The sequence below is a fragment of the Dermochelys coriacea genome, chromosome 5 (assembly GCF_009764565.3).
Source record: "Dermochelys coriacea isolate rDerCor1 chromosome 5, rDerCor1.pri.v4, whole genome shotgun sequence".
In the NCBI taxonomy this organism is placed as follows: domain Eukaryota; kingdom Metazoa; phylum Chordata; order Testudines; family Dermochelyidae; genus Dermochelys; species Dermochelys coriacea.
Genome location: NC_050072.1, coordinates 133,928,169 through 133,943,836, shown reverse-complemented (window position 1 = coordinate 133,943,836; position 15,668 = coordinate 133,928,169).

The following is a 15,668-nucleotide window of genomic DNA, read 5'->3' as shown; positions in this document are numbered from 1 at the left end:
CAGATATCTTCAGAAGGAGGGCCAGACTGTGATACCCTAACACAAAATAATACCTGACTCCAGGGATAGTTCCACTGGAATTCATGGGACCACTCTATTAGTATCATTTATTTTATTAGTGTCTTGAGACCCTATTGTGCAAGGCATGGACATAAACATAAAGAATGACCCCTCTCCCAAAGAGCTTAATATCTAAATAGACAACACACAGAAATGGAAAACAGAGGCATTAAGAGTTGAAGTAACTTGCCAAGGTCATACATCAGGTAAGTGAAAGAGGCAGGAATAGAACCCAGACATTCTGAGCCCCAGGCCAGGTCTCTCCCCACTTGACCACACTGCTGCTCGTGGAATGAGGTGCTAGAAGCCCTAAGTGTCTGGCTTCTCATGATGTCCCTGGGACAAAGAACATTTTCACTGAGAACAATTATACTGCTAAATGGACACACAACAGCAGCATCTGTTGTCTCCATTCTATATTTCCGCAGGCAGACCCTTTCAGATGTTACCCTGAACTTTGCAGTGGGTCAATAAAACTTCCTTTCATTCACCATCACTCTTTCTCCATGACTTTGTGCCCCGGGGAGCTTTCAGATCTCTTTATCTGCCATCCATTCCTCAGGTACACAAAGTCGACCTCCCTGGAAAAACAAAATGGGCGAGAAAGGAAAGAAAAGCTTCACTTGAGCAGCAGGTACATTTCTCACCATAAATCTCAACCCCCTTCCCCCCACCCCCCAGTCCTGCAAACAACTGTGGCTGCTTGCTCCAGCACCCAGCAGAGCTATGGAGTAATTGCCATGCCAAGGAAACACATTTAACCTCAGGGCTATTGTGGACAGTGTCCGATACACATAAGTGACTAGAATGGTGGTGTGTGGTGTAGCAAGCGGGTGTTGGGAAACGGATGTTGTTCCTGTAACTAACCTGATGTGTCGCTTATTTCTTTTATTGAAAAGGACACCCCGTAGAGAGCACCCTCCCTTCTCTCCCGCTCCATTTGTTTGCCCTGCTGAACAACTGCTCAGCAATTGAGGACAGTTCAGTTCTGAAGCCCTTATGTTATTTATGAGGTTGGAAATCAGAGACGTTTGGTTCATCGCCAGTAAATGGCACCGACTGGAAGGCAGGAGGGAAGGGCTTGTGCTTGGCTCTCCATTCCCTATTCATTGTGAAAAGGGGATCACTCCAGCTAACTGGCCCGTGGAGATAAGGATTTCAGACAATCTGCATTAGCCTGATAAGGACTATTCGCATTGCAGAAAGATTATTTGTTAAGAACCTCAGTAAAATAAAATACAGTCAAAGAGCTTATCACAACTCATTTCCCACTCACCAAGCATGCCCATCCCCACCAATTTTTCTATAAATAAAGCCCCCTGCTTGTGTCCTAACTATCCAGGGAGGGTAAACAGATTGGGAGCCTCATGCCCGGGGGAGAATATCCTGGAATCACCCCATCTCTCTTGTTCGCTCTCTCATTGTTTGAATTATTGCTAGGATTCAAATTATCTGGAAGGGTAGAAACATGTTGTTCTTGCTTAAAAACACAGCTGGTGTAAGTCACTATGAAGTCACCAGCACTGCACCAGTTTGCACCAGCAGGGGTCTGCCCACAGTGGGCTGTTTCTCTGTCTCGTTTTACTGCTCCCCCTCCAAAAAGTAAATCCCATCTCTAACATACTGACCCCGGGGATTTCTGAGCCCCTTGCAGCCCTTCCCTTCCCCCCTCACACAAAGCCAGGCAGGTGTTTGCAAGAGGCTCTGTTGTGACTCCTGCTTAGGGAAACAGCCAGGGGTTTTGCTATAACCTCCCTCCCCCAACTTTGGAAATCTTCTAAAGGAAACCCCCATGCTCATAGCTTTACCCCCCCCATCCCTTTCCACACACACACACTCTCCCAGCCAGAAATAGGAGAGGTCTCCCTGGCTCCCGTTTTCTTTATTGCTCTTTCCTACTTTCACATTCCAGTGTTGTACAGTGTTCTTTAAACAGCATGTGCACTGGCTGTTCCCCATCCCGCTCCGGATCACAAACCCCACTGATATCAATAGTAAGACAACCCCCCCTCCCTCGAGGTGGATTAAGGTTTCCTGGGGCCCTGGGCCAGAGCAAATGGGGGGCCCTCCCCACCCCCTCCACATGTGACCCCACCCATGGCCCCACCACTTTCTGCCCCTTCCCCTGGGCCCCACCCATGTTCCACTCAGGGTCCTCCCCACTGCAGCCCCAAGGCTGGAGAAGCTCTGTCCCCCCATCCCTGAGGCCGTAGCAGGAAAGGAGACCTCCTCCAGTCCTGGGGCTGCAGCGGGGGTCCCATTGGTGGGGCTTCCCCCGCTGCTCCCCAGCTTCTGCCAGGAACGGGGGTGCTGGGGGCTTCCCTGCCACTCCCCGACTACTGCTGGGGACAGGGTCTGGGGATGCTGGGGGCTTCCCCCACTGCCTCCCGGCTGCTGCTGGGGATGGGGGAAACTTGGGCTTCCCCTGCTGCCCCCACCTGGCCGCCAGGAAGTGGGGTCAGGGGCATGGGGGTTTCCCACATCCAGCTGCCAAATAGTGGGGTCGGGGAGGAGCCTCCCCCACCACTGTGCCAGCTCGCCCACCCAGCGCTGCTGCCAGGGAGCAGGGTCAGGGTGTGTGGGCTTTTCCTGCCTGCCCAGGGCCCCTCACCTGGCCAGAGCCCCTGGGCATAGGCCCTGTAGGCCCAGTGGCTAATCCGCCACTGACCTCCCCCTCTCCCATGCATTCAATGGACTTTGGATTAGTCCCGTAGATGCAGCATTCAGTGGATTATCCTGATTTCAGACAACCGTAACGAGGGCAGTGCCCTGATCCTGAGGCAGCAACAATAGCACCCAGAGAAAAACATTCGTTCCTGGTCCCGTTCCTCCCCATTGGTCTTTTCCAAGTGGAGAAGTGAAATGACAAACTGACCTGTCCTGAAGGCCGTGTGGCCAGAGTAGCGTTGAGAGCCCCATAGCTGCTGATGAAAGCGCCCAGCGCCTCCCAGGGGAGGGCTCAACACTGGAACAACCAGAACTTGTCTCGGCAGAAGACCCCCTCTCTAATCAGGGCCTGAGTAGTTCCACTGGAATAAGCAGGACTAAGCACAGAATCAGGCATTACTCAACATAAGGGTGGCCAAATCTGTTCCTTAGTTAGGGGAGTTTCCAAGTGCCCAGTTGGATAAACTAATAAGAAACAATTGTAATGATGGCAGCTACCTGTCAATTATGGCTCAATACGTTGCCTGAAGGAAATGAACATATAAAGAGAATAAGGCCAGTCTACTCTTTCTCACTACTGGCTCAGGACTCAGTCTTGAGTCTTAGGAGGTCTGCTAAATACACAAGCACAAATGTATGACACCCTTCAGAGAAGTGATACCAGGCATAAGCTTGTCTCCCAGCCTCCTGCGTTATTAAAGCTATTTCCAGAACATTTCCTTTAGGGCAGAGGAGGACCTGCAGCAGAGTAATGGAGCTTCCAGGAGATACAAACACCTGTTTGTGAACACTGAAAACATAGAACATCATCCAGAACATTGCCCACTTAAGGAAGATGACCTTTCTCTTCCAAGTCAACTGTGGGCACGTCTGATTGTAAATCATGAGCTGCTGATCTTGGTCCAGATTCTATCAGACAGGTTTTTATTACATGGATGTCATCATTTGTCATCAATATTTCAAGCTATTCTAAATTTTTCTAACCAGATCTATTCAAAGTCATCACAGACATACGACATAAGTAACTTCAGCCATCATTGCTACACTTACCCTTGTCATAGGACTAGTGAATTTTGCTTTGGGAAGATCTAACAGACCAGAAAGTACAATAAGTACATTTTTTCTCTCCACTTCACAGCATCCCCTTATGTTTTAACATTAGTTAAACTTTGGTACCTAACACTGTCAGTGTGTTCTGCAAATAGGAGTATTTTTCTCTTCTACATTATCTTCCATCAGAGTATCCCAAAGCACTTTACAAACAGTGAATGAAGCCTTCCAATACACATGCAAGGCAGGAAAGTCCTATTTTACAAGTCGGTCATAAACTGAAGCCTGGCAGGTTGTGTGACTTGACCGAGATCACATTATGAACAACTGACAGTCAGGAATAAATGTTTGAATAAAACAGAGATCAGATTCCCAGTCAACATTCTATCCAGGCTCCTCCTCTCTGTCCTTCCTAGGATTATAAACCACACAACTGTAGATTTTTTTTTGATGCATAGATATGAGAGCTAAATTATTCAGTTGTTTTGAATGGCTATTGCATAGCCTCAGATTCTTGAGCACAGTGGATTCTGTGGCTGCACAATAAATAGGCCCATGTGACGACCGGTAGAAGAGTGGATGTACCAAAAAAACCCACCGACTTGAAACTTTGTTCTTACTTTTAGCTCTGGTCTAATACACAGATTTGGACCAGTCTAAACTATTCTGGTAAGAGTGTTGTTTTTTTTTTTTACCAATATAGTCACATTGATACAACTCTGAGTGCAGATGCAGTTATACCAGCATAAAGGTGTTTTATATTGGCATAGCTTATTTCCTTCCCCATATGGGAACAGCTATACCACTATACCTGCATTCAGCTAGGGGCATTGTACCACTTTATACTGGTTGAGTTGAGGGAGTACAATTACGGTGTGTAAACAAGCCCTTAAAAAGAAAAGGAGGACTTGTGGCACCTTAGAGACTAACAAATTTATTTGAGCATAAGCTTTCGTGAGCTACAGCTCACTTCATCGGATGCATTTGGTGGAAAAAACAGAGGGGAGATTGATATACACACACACAGAGAACATGAAACAATGGGTTTATCATACACACTGTAAGGAGAGTGATCACTTAAGATAAGCCATCACCAGCAGCGGGAGGGGGGGAGGGAGGGAGAAAAACCTTTCATGGTGACAAGCAAGGTAGGCCATTTCCAGCAGTTAACAAGAACATCTGAGGAACAGTGGGGGGTGGGGGGGGGGGAGAAATAACATGGGGAAATAGTTTTACTTTGTGTAATGACTCATCCATTCCCAGTCTCTAGTCAAGCCTAAGTTAATTGTATCCAGTTTGCAAATTAATTCCAATTCAGCAGTCTCTCAGAGTCTGTTTTTGAAGTTTTTTTGTTGAAGAATAGCCACCCTTAGGTCTGTAATCAAGTGACCAGAGAGATTGAAGTGTTCTCCAATTGGTTTTTGAATGATATAATTCTTGACGTCTGATTTGTGTCCATTTATTCTTTTACGTAGAGACTGTCCAGTTTGACCAATGTACATGGCAGAGGGGCATTGCTGGCACATGATGGCATATATCACATTGGTAGATGCGCAGGTGAACAAGCCTCTGATAGTGTGGCTGATGTGATCAGGCCCTATGATGGTGTCCCCTGAATAGATATGTGGACAGAGTTGGCAACGGGCTTTGTTGCAAGAATAGGTTCCTGGGTTAGTGGTTCTGTTGTGTGGTGTATAGTTGCTGGTGAGTATTTGCTTCAGATTGGGGGGCTGTCTGTAAGCAAGGACTAACCTGGTAGTAGGAGTCCTAACTAGACAATGACTGCAGGACTAACACGGCTGCTACTCTGAAACCTAAACAAGCCCTTAGGCTTTCAGCATGTTTTCTCTATGGCTAAGGCTGACAAGGATGTAGAAAAATAATTGTCAAGGCACCAATGTTTACAAATAAAGAAAAACAGATTCCCCGGGAGATCAGGCACCATATGTCTGATCAGTCATGGAGCCAAGCTGAGATCCACACGCACATAATGGCTTCCCGAAATAAACGTTTCAGGCTTGCTCTTGTCTCCAGCGGCTGGCACCTTTTTAATCGGCTCGCCCATGCAGTGTTTGCTCAGTACTCCCTCTTTCAATGCAGCTGGGAAGGTTGTTACTAACGGGCGACCAAGCCTGAATGCTGACAATGGAGGACGATTATAACCGCCCGAAGAGCAAACACGCAGACTTTTCATCCAAAGACACTGCTGCTGCCATGCCAGAGGCTGAGATATGGCTCCTGACACGCAGAGTGATAAGTGGGGTGTAATGTCAGTTCAAGATGAGAGGCTACAAAAGTCAAATAGCAATTCTATTGCACTATAGCTACACTCAAGAGTCTTGACTTCCCTGGCTGGAGGTGACTGGCTAAAAAAGCCAAAAGCAGCATTAATTAGCTTATTTGTGGGAAAGGGGGCGGTTCACTTTATTTTTGTAGCAACAGCAACGCTAATGGCTGAGTCAGGGAGAAGGGAAGAGAGTTGGGCACTGGAGGGACAGCTTCAGACTTTTAGCATTCCAGTCAGCATCAAACAGTCCTAAGGACCTTATCCAAAGTCCGCTGAAGACAATGGAAGACTCCCATTGACTTCAGTACCAAAATCCATCTGCTATGCGCTTAGAGTTAGCTTGTGAGTGTGCGCTTTGCTCTGATGCAATTTCATTGGAGTATCTAGAAGGCATTCCTTATACTCCATATACTCCTAATGTCATCTATTCAGATTTATCACGCTCCCTTCAAATTTCTCCCTAACAGTAGATGGAGACTAACCATGCTGTGGATCTACTGAAACCAGAATGACCATCCCAAGACCGCAATAGAATGAGATCAGTGTAGTTAACAGCAAATCCTGGCCAGCTAACACCATGTAGGGTTTTGGAGTGGAAAAGTTCTTTTTTAGTCCAATGCCTGGACCCCAGTGGCCTGTGGCTCTCTCCCAGTGGAGCATCTGCTTCCCAGAAATCTGCAGTTAGTTTTTACTCCTGTACCTTCTAAACACGTTTCAAACAGATTTACTATTGTTGCTTGCTGCTCTTGGTTTTCATTTCTTCCCTCTTAAATCCTGATTTGATATTTAGGGATTAATTTTCTAACACAAGAAACTAAGTACTCATGTGATCAGCAAAAAGGGGAAGCTTCCCTTATAGTGTAAGGAATACGTAGGTGCGTGTTTGAACTGGCCTGTAGTATTTGTATATTTTTGAGTGTGGCAGTTCGTAAGAGAAATTTTTTAAAAAAATGAATTTATACACCAGATTTTTCCCATTTTCTCAGCAGTTGACTCACTGAACACACATTTAGAATTTCATATTGGAATCACCAACATCAGATAGTCATGCATCCATCAGTGACATGGTGCTCACAGTGGAGGCGACCATGGCATATGGATTAGACATGGCTGAAATCTGGAGCACTTGAATACTCAGGTATTCCTGCCTTCTTAATTATGTAAATTATAACTAATTTTTTAAACCTTGGATCAAGTTTCTCAAATAGGTTTTGACATTAGTTTTATGTATTATTGCAACACCTAGAGACCACACCTGAGATATAGGCTCCATTGTGCTAAACATCATACAAACACAGTCAGAGATAATCCCTGCCCTGAAGAGTTTACAATCTTAATAGACAAGACAGAGAAATGGTGAGAGGGGAAACTGAGGCAGAGAGAGGTGACGTGACTTGCCAAAAGTCGCACTGCAGTGCCAGGAACAGAAAAGAACAGTTACTTACCCTACAGTAACTGTGTTTTTGAGATGCGTGGTCCACACAGATTCCAGGGCCCCATGTGTGTGACATTGGATGGTTTTGGCCAGCAGTGTCTGTTGGTGCCGTGTCTTTGCCAGAGATCCTTATGTTCCCCGACACAGAATCATAGAATATTAGGGTTGGAAGAGACCTCAAGAGGTCATCTAGTCCAACCTCCTGCTCAAAGCAGGACCAGCACCAACAAATTATCCCAGCCAAGGCTTTGTCAAGCCGGGCCTTAAAAACCTCTAAGGAAGGAGATTCCACCACCTCCCTAGGTAACCCATTCCAGTGTTCCACCACCCTCCTAGTGAAATAGTGTGTTTCCTAATATCCAACCTAGACCTCCCCCACTGCAACTTGAGACCATTACTCCTTGTTCTGTCATCTGCTAAAACTGAGAAGAGTCTAGATCCATCCTCTTTGGAACCCCCTTTCACGTAGTTGAAGGCTGCTATCAAATTCCCTCACTTTTCTCTTCTGCAGACTAAATAACCCCAGTTCTCTCAGCTTCTCCTCGTAAGTCGTGTGCCCCAGCCCCCTAATCATTTTTGTTGCCCTCTGCTGGACTTTCTCCAATTTGTCCACATCCCTTATCTAGTGGGAGGACCAAAACTGGATGCAATACTCCAGATGAGGTCTCTCCAGTGCCGAAAAGAGGGGAATAATCACTTCCCTCGAACTGCTGGCAACGTTCCTACTAATACAGCCCAATATGCCATTGGCCTTCTTGGCAATAAGGGCACACTGCTGACTCATATCCAGCTTCTCATCCACTGTAATCCCCAGGTCCTTTTCATGAGGGCACAAAGGGCAGAGTGAGCCCAACCATCCCTCAGTTCCATTGTCAATAGAGACTCCCACAGAAGGACTCCATTGTGAACGGGAAGAAGAGCGGTAATCTAGGTGGACAATACATCTCAAAGAGCCACACTTACTGTAAGGTAAGCAATTGGCCTTCTTCTTCAAGAGATTGTCCATATGGATTCCACATTTGGTGACTAACAAGCAAATGTCTACTTGCCCAGAGAAGGGTAGTAGGAGTCCTAACTAAACAATGACTGCAGGACAGCCCTACCGAAACAGGCATCCAATCTGGAAGACTCTACCAAATAAGTGTCTTATAAATATGCAGCTCAAGCTCCACCTAGCTAGAAACACGGACATTCTTCAAACAGGCAGCAGAGGTTACTTGAGCTCCAGTGGAATGAGTTCTCACGTGATTAACTCATAACCTATTCTTATACAGTAGGAGACCCATTTTGTTGATCTCTGTGAAGCTGATTCCTAAACCTATCAGCAAGGGCCATGAACACTAGGTGTGTGTGATGTTGCACTCCACATGCTTTATGAAAATATGAGTGTGAATATAATGTAACTAGGATATGCTTTATGCAAAAGGTCTCTTGTAAGGTATCATTACAAAGTTTAGGATCTACTGAGTGTGGTCATCCCATTTGCTTGCGTGTGTTGTTTCGCGGTCTGGAGTTAGGAGAATAAGATATAAACTTGTATCACTGCTGTAAACATATTAAGTGGAAGCCATTAAGAGTGCTTCAGAATCTATGAACTGTCAATGGCCCCGTTTACCTGCAAGCCTTCCTGTTTATGTGTGGGACAACCCAGGAAGAATGGAGGCTGGGGTCTCACAGGACATGTGACTGTCACATGATACTGGAATCCATATTAAATCTGGTAATTTTCCATTTAGAAGGAGGGGTGGGGACCCAGAGAGACAAAAGATTCCTGCCTTGTGCTAAAGCTATAAAAGGGGGTGGAGCAAGACAAAGGGGGGCCAGTCATGAGAAAGACCCTGCTTACCACCTGAGGTGGCTGCTGGAACTAACAAGGACTGCACCAGGGGAAAGGATTGGGCCCAGATAGGGAAGGAGTCTAGTCTGTGAAAGAAGCTTATTGGAACATCTGCGAAGGCGAGATATTACCTGTAATCAGTTTCTTAATGCATCAGGCTTAGACTTGCATGTTTTTGCTTTATTTTGCTTGGTGACTTACTTTGTTCTATTACTTGAAACCACTTAAATCCTACTTTTTATACTAAATAAAATCACTTTTGTTTATTATTTTGTCCAGAGTAAGTGACTAATACCCAGAGGAGTAAACAGCTGTGCATCTCTCTCTATCAGTGTTATAGAGGGTGGACAATTTATGAATTTACCCTGTATAAGCTTTACACAGAACAAAACAGATTTATTTGGGGTTTGGATCCCACTGGGAACTGGGTGTCTGGGTGCTGGAGAGGTAACCTGCTGAGCTTTTTTTGGTTAAAGTCTGCAGCTTTGAGGGCATGGCCCAGATCCTGAGTCTGTGTTGCAGTAGGCCAATGTGTCTGGCTCAACAAGGCAGGATTCTGGAGTCCCAAGCTGGCAGGGAAAACGGGCTGAGAGGTAATTTCAGCATGTCAGCTGACAGTCCCAAGGAGGTCTCTGTGACTAAAGCTATCACAGTGTGTTCCTCAATGATTTTGTCCTGTTACAGTAGTATGATACTGCCCTCACTACTCTGAATGTGCAATGTTCTGCATCCCCTAGGGTTGGGTAAAAAAACTGGGAGATCAATCAGTTGATTCACCTGGAATTCTGAAATAATGCTGGGCAGGAACTTAGGATGAGTGACCCGTCCTTATAAAACACTGTATCATGTCAACTCACCGTGAGGTCCTGAATCTTCCCTACCTTTGAGCTGATGTAATGGCTCCTAGAAAGGCACTATTCATTGATAGAAAGAAAAAAGGGAACAAGCTGTTAATGGCTAAAAGAGAGATGCACCAACCTTGTTAATACTACATTGAGGTCCCAAAAGAAAGGGGGCTCCAGAACAGACGGAAAAACATGGGTAACGCTCTTAAGGAATCTAGCCACTGTAAGGTGAGTAAATACAATGTGACCCTGGATAGGATGGTGATGTGCAGCTATTGCTGCTAAATGGAGCATTATGGAGATGACAAAGTCCAGATTATTTCAAGGCAAGTACTCCGATATTGCTGAAATGGGTGTTGTTGTGGGAGACAGCTGCTGCTGAGATTTCTAAATAGAAAACCTCTTCCACTTACCTTTCTTAGTCAGCCTGGTTGAAGGTTTCCTGCTTTGGTGCAAAATGTTTTCAACTTCAGCTAAATAGCTCCTTCTAGATGTCAGCCCGCCAGCATCCAAGCGGTCAGGTATCATGGTGCTGGGCCCAAGCATAGGATCTGATTGCTATTCTGTAAGACTGCGTTAGGTAGAGCAGGTAAAGTGATCGGGGGTTGCGTTGAGATCTTCACCATTATCCACCACACAGGGCAGAGAATCTCACTCAGCCCATAACTTCTGTTTGAGTGATAGGAGGAAGGATTTATAATTCCATGATTCCAGGAAAACAGGGGTCACTTCAATAGTGTTTATTATATCCCTCCTTCAAAAGTGAACCTTTCATTGGCACTGTGTTTTCTTGGGAAGAGCTTTCACCCAAACCTCTTTAGTTATGGATCTGACTGGGATGATTCGGTAACTCTTATTCAGATTTTAACTACTGTATCCCGCTAAATCAATAGTACATCTGTGTATAAAACAGAATCATGGTAGAGGCTGGATGCTATTAGGTTAGAGCCACAGCTGGTGTAAATCAGCTGCCATGGAAGCTGTGTGTCTGTATTAGGTGAGGGGATCTGCTCTGTTGTTATGCAGGACACAGATAACTTTTTCACACCTACTTACATGTGAACTGATGTCTCTGGTTTCGTATTGGTTTGGTAAGCCTCTCCAGGCAGAGGTGTTTGTCTCAAGAATTTTGTGAGATGGCTTGTACATTTACAGCATTCCACAAATAAGTAATAAAAGACAGACACGAGTCATGAAAATGGGTGTACCCTGACAATCTGATCTTTGGAATTTTATGTTTGTTTTTATACAGACCTGATCATTGTAATATCACATACACAAGAAAACAAAAAAAAAAAACTGATAAGCTCCCTGACTGTGTAGAAATTGGCAGCCAAAATGCAGATTTTTTTTTCTTCCTTGCAATTTTATTTAAAGAAAGAAGAGACACACACCATAAACAGAAAGGTTTCTGAACTGGCAGAGGCTAAAGTTCACTTGTTTTTAAGGTCATGAACTGTGCCTCCTTCATAGATACTGTTCCAAGGGAAATGCATAATAAAAAGCACCTGCACTTCTTTATGTGGATAGCAGAGAAAGTGGGATTTATTAGTGTGACTTCTTCCTGCCTTTGCTAGCAGGACAGGTGACTGGAGAGAAGAAGCTACCAATAAAGCCTTCTGAGTCATATTTTTAAAAGATTGGGGGTGGGGAGGGGCAACTCAAAGAACCTTTTCCTGCAAGATGCTGAGCACTGTTCATGACAAATGAAGAGATGCAGGATCCAGCTCATAATCTATTGTGGGCCAGATTTTCCAAAGTGCTCAGCACCCTCAATTGGGGCCAGATTTTCAAAAAAGCTGAGCTCTCACTTTAGCACCTAAATGGATTGGATCTTCAAGCTCAGAACCCTGCAACTCCGAGTATTCCCAACGTGGGTGACAGGGATTCTCCATTGTTCCTAATGGTAGCTGATGGGTACCAAGCATGTTTTAAAATCTTGCCCCACTATTCAAGCGCCTGAATGGAGCTGTTGGTGGTGAGCTTTTTTAAACATCTGGCCCTTCATGTGCAGCTTTTCTTAAACTCATTGGAAAGTTAGGATGGCAGTGGTTGATCAACAAGCAAAATAGTCCCTTTTTAATAATCCTCTTTGCAAAAATTATGCTATGACTATCAGTAAAACAAATGAAAGACAGCAGAGATTTAGACAATTTAGACGCATTTAGACAGAAAATCAGTCAAAGTGTATAATAAAACAAATATAGGACATCATTTAATGACAAATATTAACTTTCAGCCAACAGGGAGAATAAACTAAATAGCACAGTATTTTCAAAATGAGAGTGTGGAATTCTAGGAATAAGTACTATAAAATAAGGTAAGGAAAGTGTGGTCCATTGGAATGGGCCCCAGGCCCTAGGTTCCATTCCCAGCTGTCTCTGACCTGTTGTGTGACCATGGGCAAATGGCTTCACCTTTCTGTGCCTCCTTTCCCCTCTCTACCTTTTTTGGACTCATCTATTTAGATTGTAGCAGCCTATTTCTGACGACTCATTTGTACAGTGCACCTACCACAATCAGGCTCCAATCTTGGTTGGGGTCTCTAGGAGCATATGTAACACAAATAAAATAAAAACAAATATCTACAAGTCACACAGTGCTGCAGTTTCAAATGTTGATCAAAATGCAGCTAACTCATCTGGAAATGGAACAAAGTATGAAGAAATGATATCCAAGATCAGGGATTGAAGAAAAGATTATATACAAATATTTGTGCATTAAATTTATATCATACTAAGACCCAGATTCTACACACAAGGTTCTTTCTGACTAGATCCAGAATGTTTCACTTTACTCACATGAGTAGCCTCCTTGAAGTTACAGCTGAGACTTACATCCTGTTGCCAATACTAGACCCATCCTGTAGGTAAATACACAGCTTCAGTCTCCGTGGATATTACAGGTGCAACAGTTAAATTTACTTAAATATTTTAAAAGATAAATAGTGATTTTCCTTGTATTTATCAACTTCTGCACATTATTTCTATATCTCATTTTATCTATATTTTCAACCCAATATCAATAACCCACTAATGATTTCTAAGTAGCACAGACTGGTGTGAGCTCTCAGGATGCATGGTCTTGCACAGTTAACAAACCCCCCCCACCTGTTTCTTGTCCAAGAATCCCACCGGATTACAATGTCTTCAACAGGACTATTCATATGGTTAAAGTTAAACTGTGCCTAAATGTTTTCCTGGATCAGGGCCAGAGTACTTGGCACCTTGCAGGATTAAGCACTCACACTGTTGTAGTGAGATCAGAACCACACCCTGCAGCCTACAAAAATGTTCATTTTCAAAAATAAGGTGGGATTTTTAGTTAGGAGGACAAAAGAGAACAAATCTGCAAAATCAAAACTGCATCTGGAATTAGATTGTGTGTGCCACTCTCACAATTCAGTGCTTCATAACAGAATAAATGGAGATTTTTAAGTCTGCCATTTACTCATAAGTGATGATCAATACTATTACAGTAGTCCAAGATCTGCATTTGGCATTTGCATAGAGCGCTAACATCAGAAAATGTGACTTCCAGTATCAAGGAATTAATTTTATCACGCTGGCTCTGGTTGTCAAGCTTAAGTGACAGCAAGAGCAACACACCGTGTGGGGTGATCGGAGCACAGCTACAACTCATCTCCAGCATGATAGGGTAAGCCAGATGCATAACAGGATAAGGCATCAGGAAATGATTCCAGTTTGAGTATAATGTATCATTTATTTTCTACTTTTCTATCTTACTGTGTGTCTGACTGTGAAGACATCATCTGATCTATCATCAGAGGAACCATTTTCTGAAGGAGAAGCTGCAAAAAGCTATTTCTAAAGGAGGACCCCTAGAAATATTCTGCAAAATGGATGCAACTACATCCTGGGTTCAAACCTGCCCTAGTATATTTGTTTGCTGCTTTTGGTTTTGCTTGTGGTTCTTCCAGAATCTTCTGCCTCTTTCCTTATGTTGTTTCACAATGTGTCATCTGTTGTAATAAGTTTAGATTTTATATTGCTGGAAGCAAAAAATAGTCTAACAAGTAAAGAAAGCAGACAAGGAGAGTTCTATAGGTAGAACAAAGTGTGTAGATATCGCTAAAAAGCTACCAAATTTCTGACAGATGTGAGGAATCTGTTATGTTTGCTATTGCCCTTCTGCAATCTTATGTGAGCATAGCAACTACATAAAGAAAGTGATGCAGGTAAGTGAAAGCTACTCACATTTTACCTGGAAAGAGTGGGTAAATAAATCAGTGAATGTCAGAAAGGTTTGCGGCAGGAGCTGGGAAGATGGCACAAATTTTTTCCTCACTTACACCTGTGCAACCACAGTGAAGTCAATGGGATTGTACCAGTGTAAATAAAGGGAGAATCTAATCAAATAATAATAATAATAATATCACCTATTCCTAAGATACAGTAAATAATTTCTGGTATTTTGTACAAACAACAACATTGTTTTCTCAGAGTTTATTAAAAATAAAAGCATAAGGTAATTAAATAAAGAATTTAGAAAAACAAAGATCAAAAACATTCCTCTTCAAATTATTCCATAGTAAATAGTAACACTGAACCATATGTTAAAAATGTTGTCCTAGATAACAAAACGTAATTGTACATTAGCAGACTGAGTAGAAAATTAAACTCATTAATTCAGGCCATGTCTACACTAGCAAGGTTACAGCAGCACAGCTGTATCAATGCAGCTGCACCACTGTAAGGCCTGGTCTACACTATGAGTTTATGTCAGATTTAGCAGCGTTACATCGAATTAACCCTGCACCCATCCACACAACAAAGCCGCTTTTTTTTTTTTTTTTTTTTTGGATATAAAGGGCTCTTAAAACTGATTTCTGTACTCCTCCCCAACGAGGGGATTAGGGCTGAAATCGACATCACCATTTCGAATTAGGGCAAGTGTGGACGCAATTCGAAGGTATTGGCCTCTGGGAGCTATCCCACAGTGCACCAATGTGATCGCTCTGGACAGCGCTCTGAACTCAGATACACTGACCAGGTGTACAGGAAAAGCCCCGGGAACTTCTGAATCTCATTTCCTGTTTGGGCAGGCGAGCTCATCAGCACAGGTGACCATGCAGTCCCAGAATCAAAAAAGAGCTCCAGCATGGACCAAACAGGAGGTACTGGATCTAATCGCTGTATGGGAAGAAGAATCTGTGTTATCAGAACTACATTTCAAAAGACAAAATGCCAAAACATTTCAAAAAATCTCCGAGGCCATGAGGGACAAAAGCTACAGCAGGGATGCAACACAGTGCCGCGTGAAACTTAAGGAGCTCAGACAAGCATACCAGAAAACAAAGAATCAAACGGACGCTCCAGGACACAGCCCCAGACATGCCGCTTCTACGTTGAGCTGCATGCAATTTCGGGGGGTCCACCACCACTACCCCATCCCTGTCCATGGACTCCGATGATGGGGTACTCTCCGCCATTGCTGAGGATTTTGCGGACGGGGAAAATGAGGAGG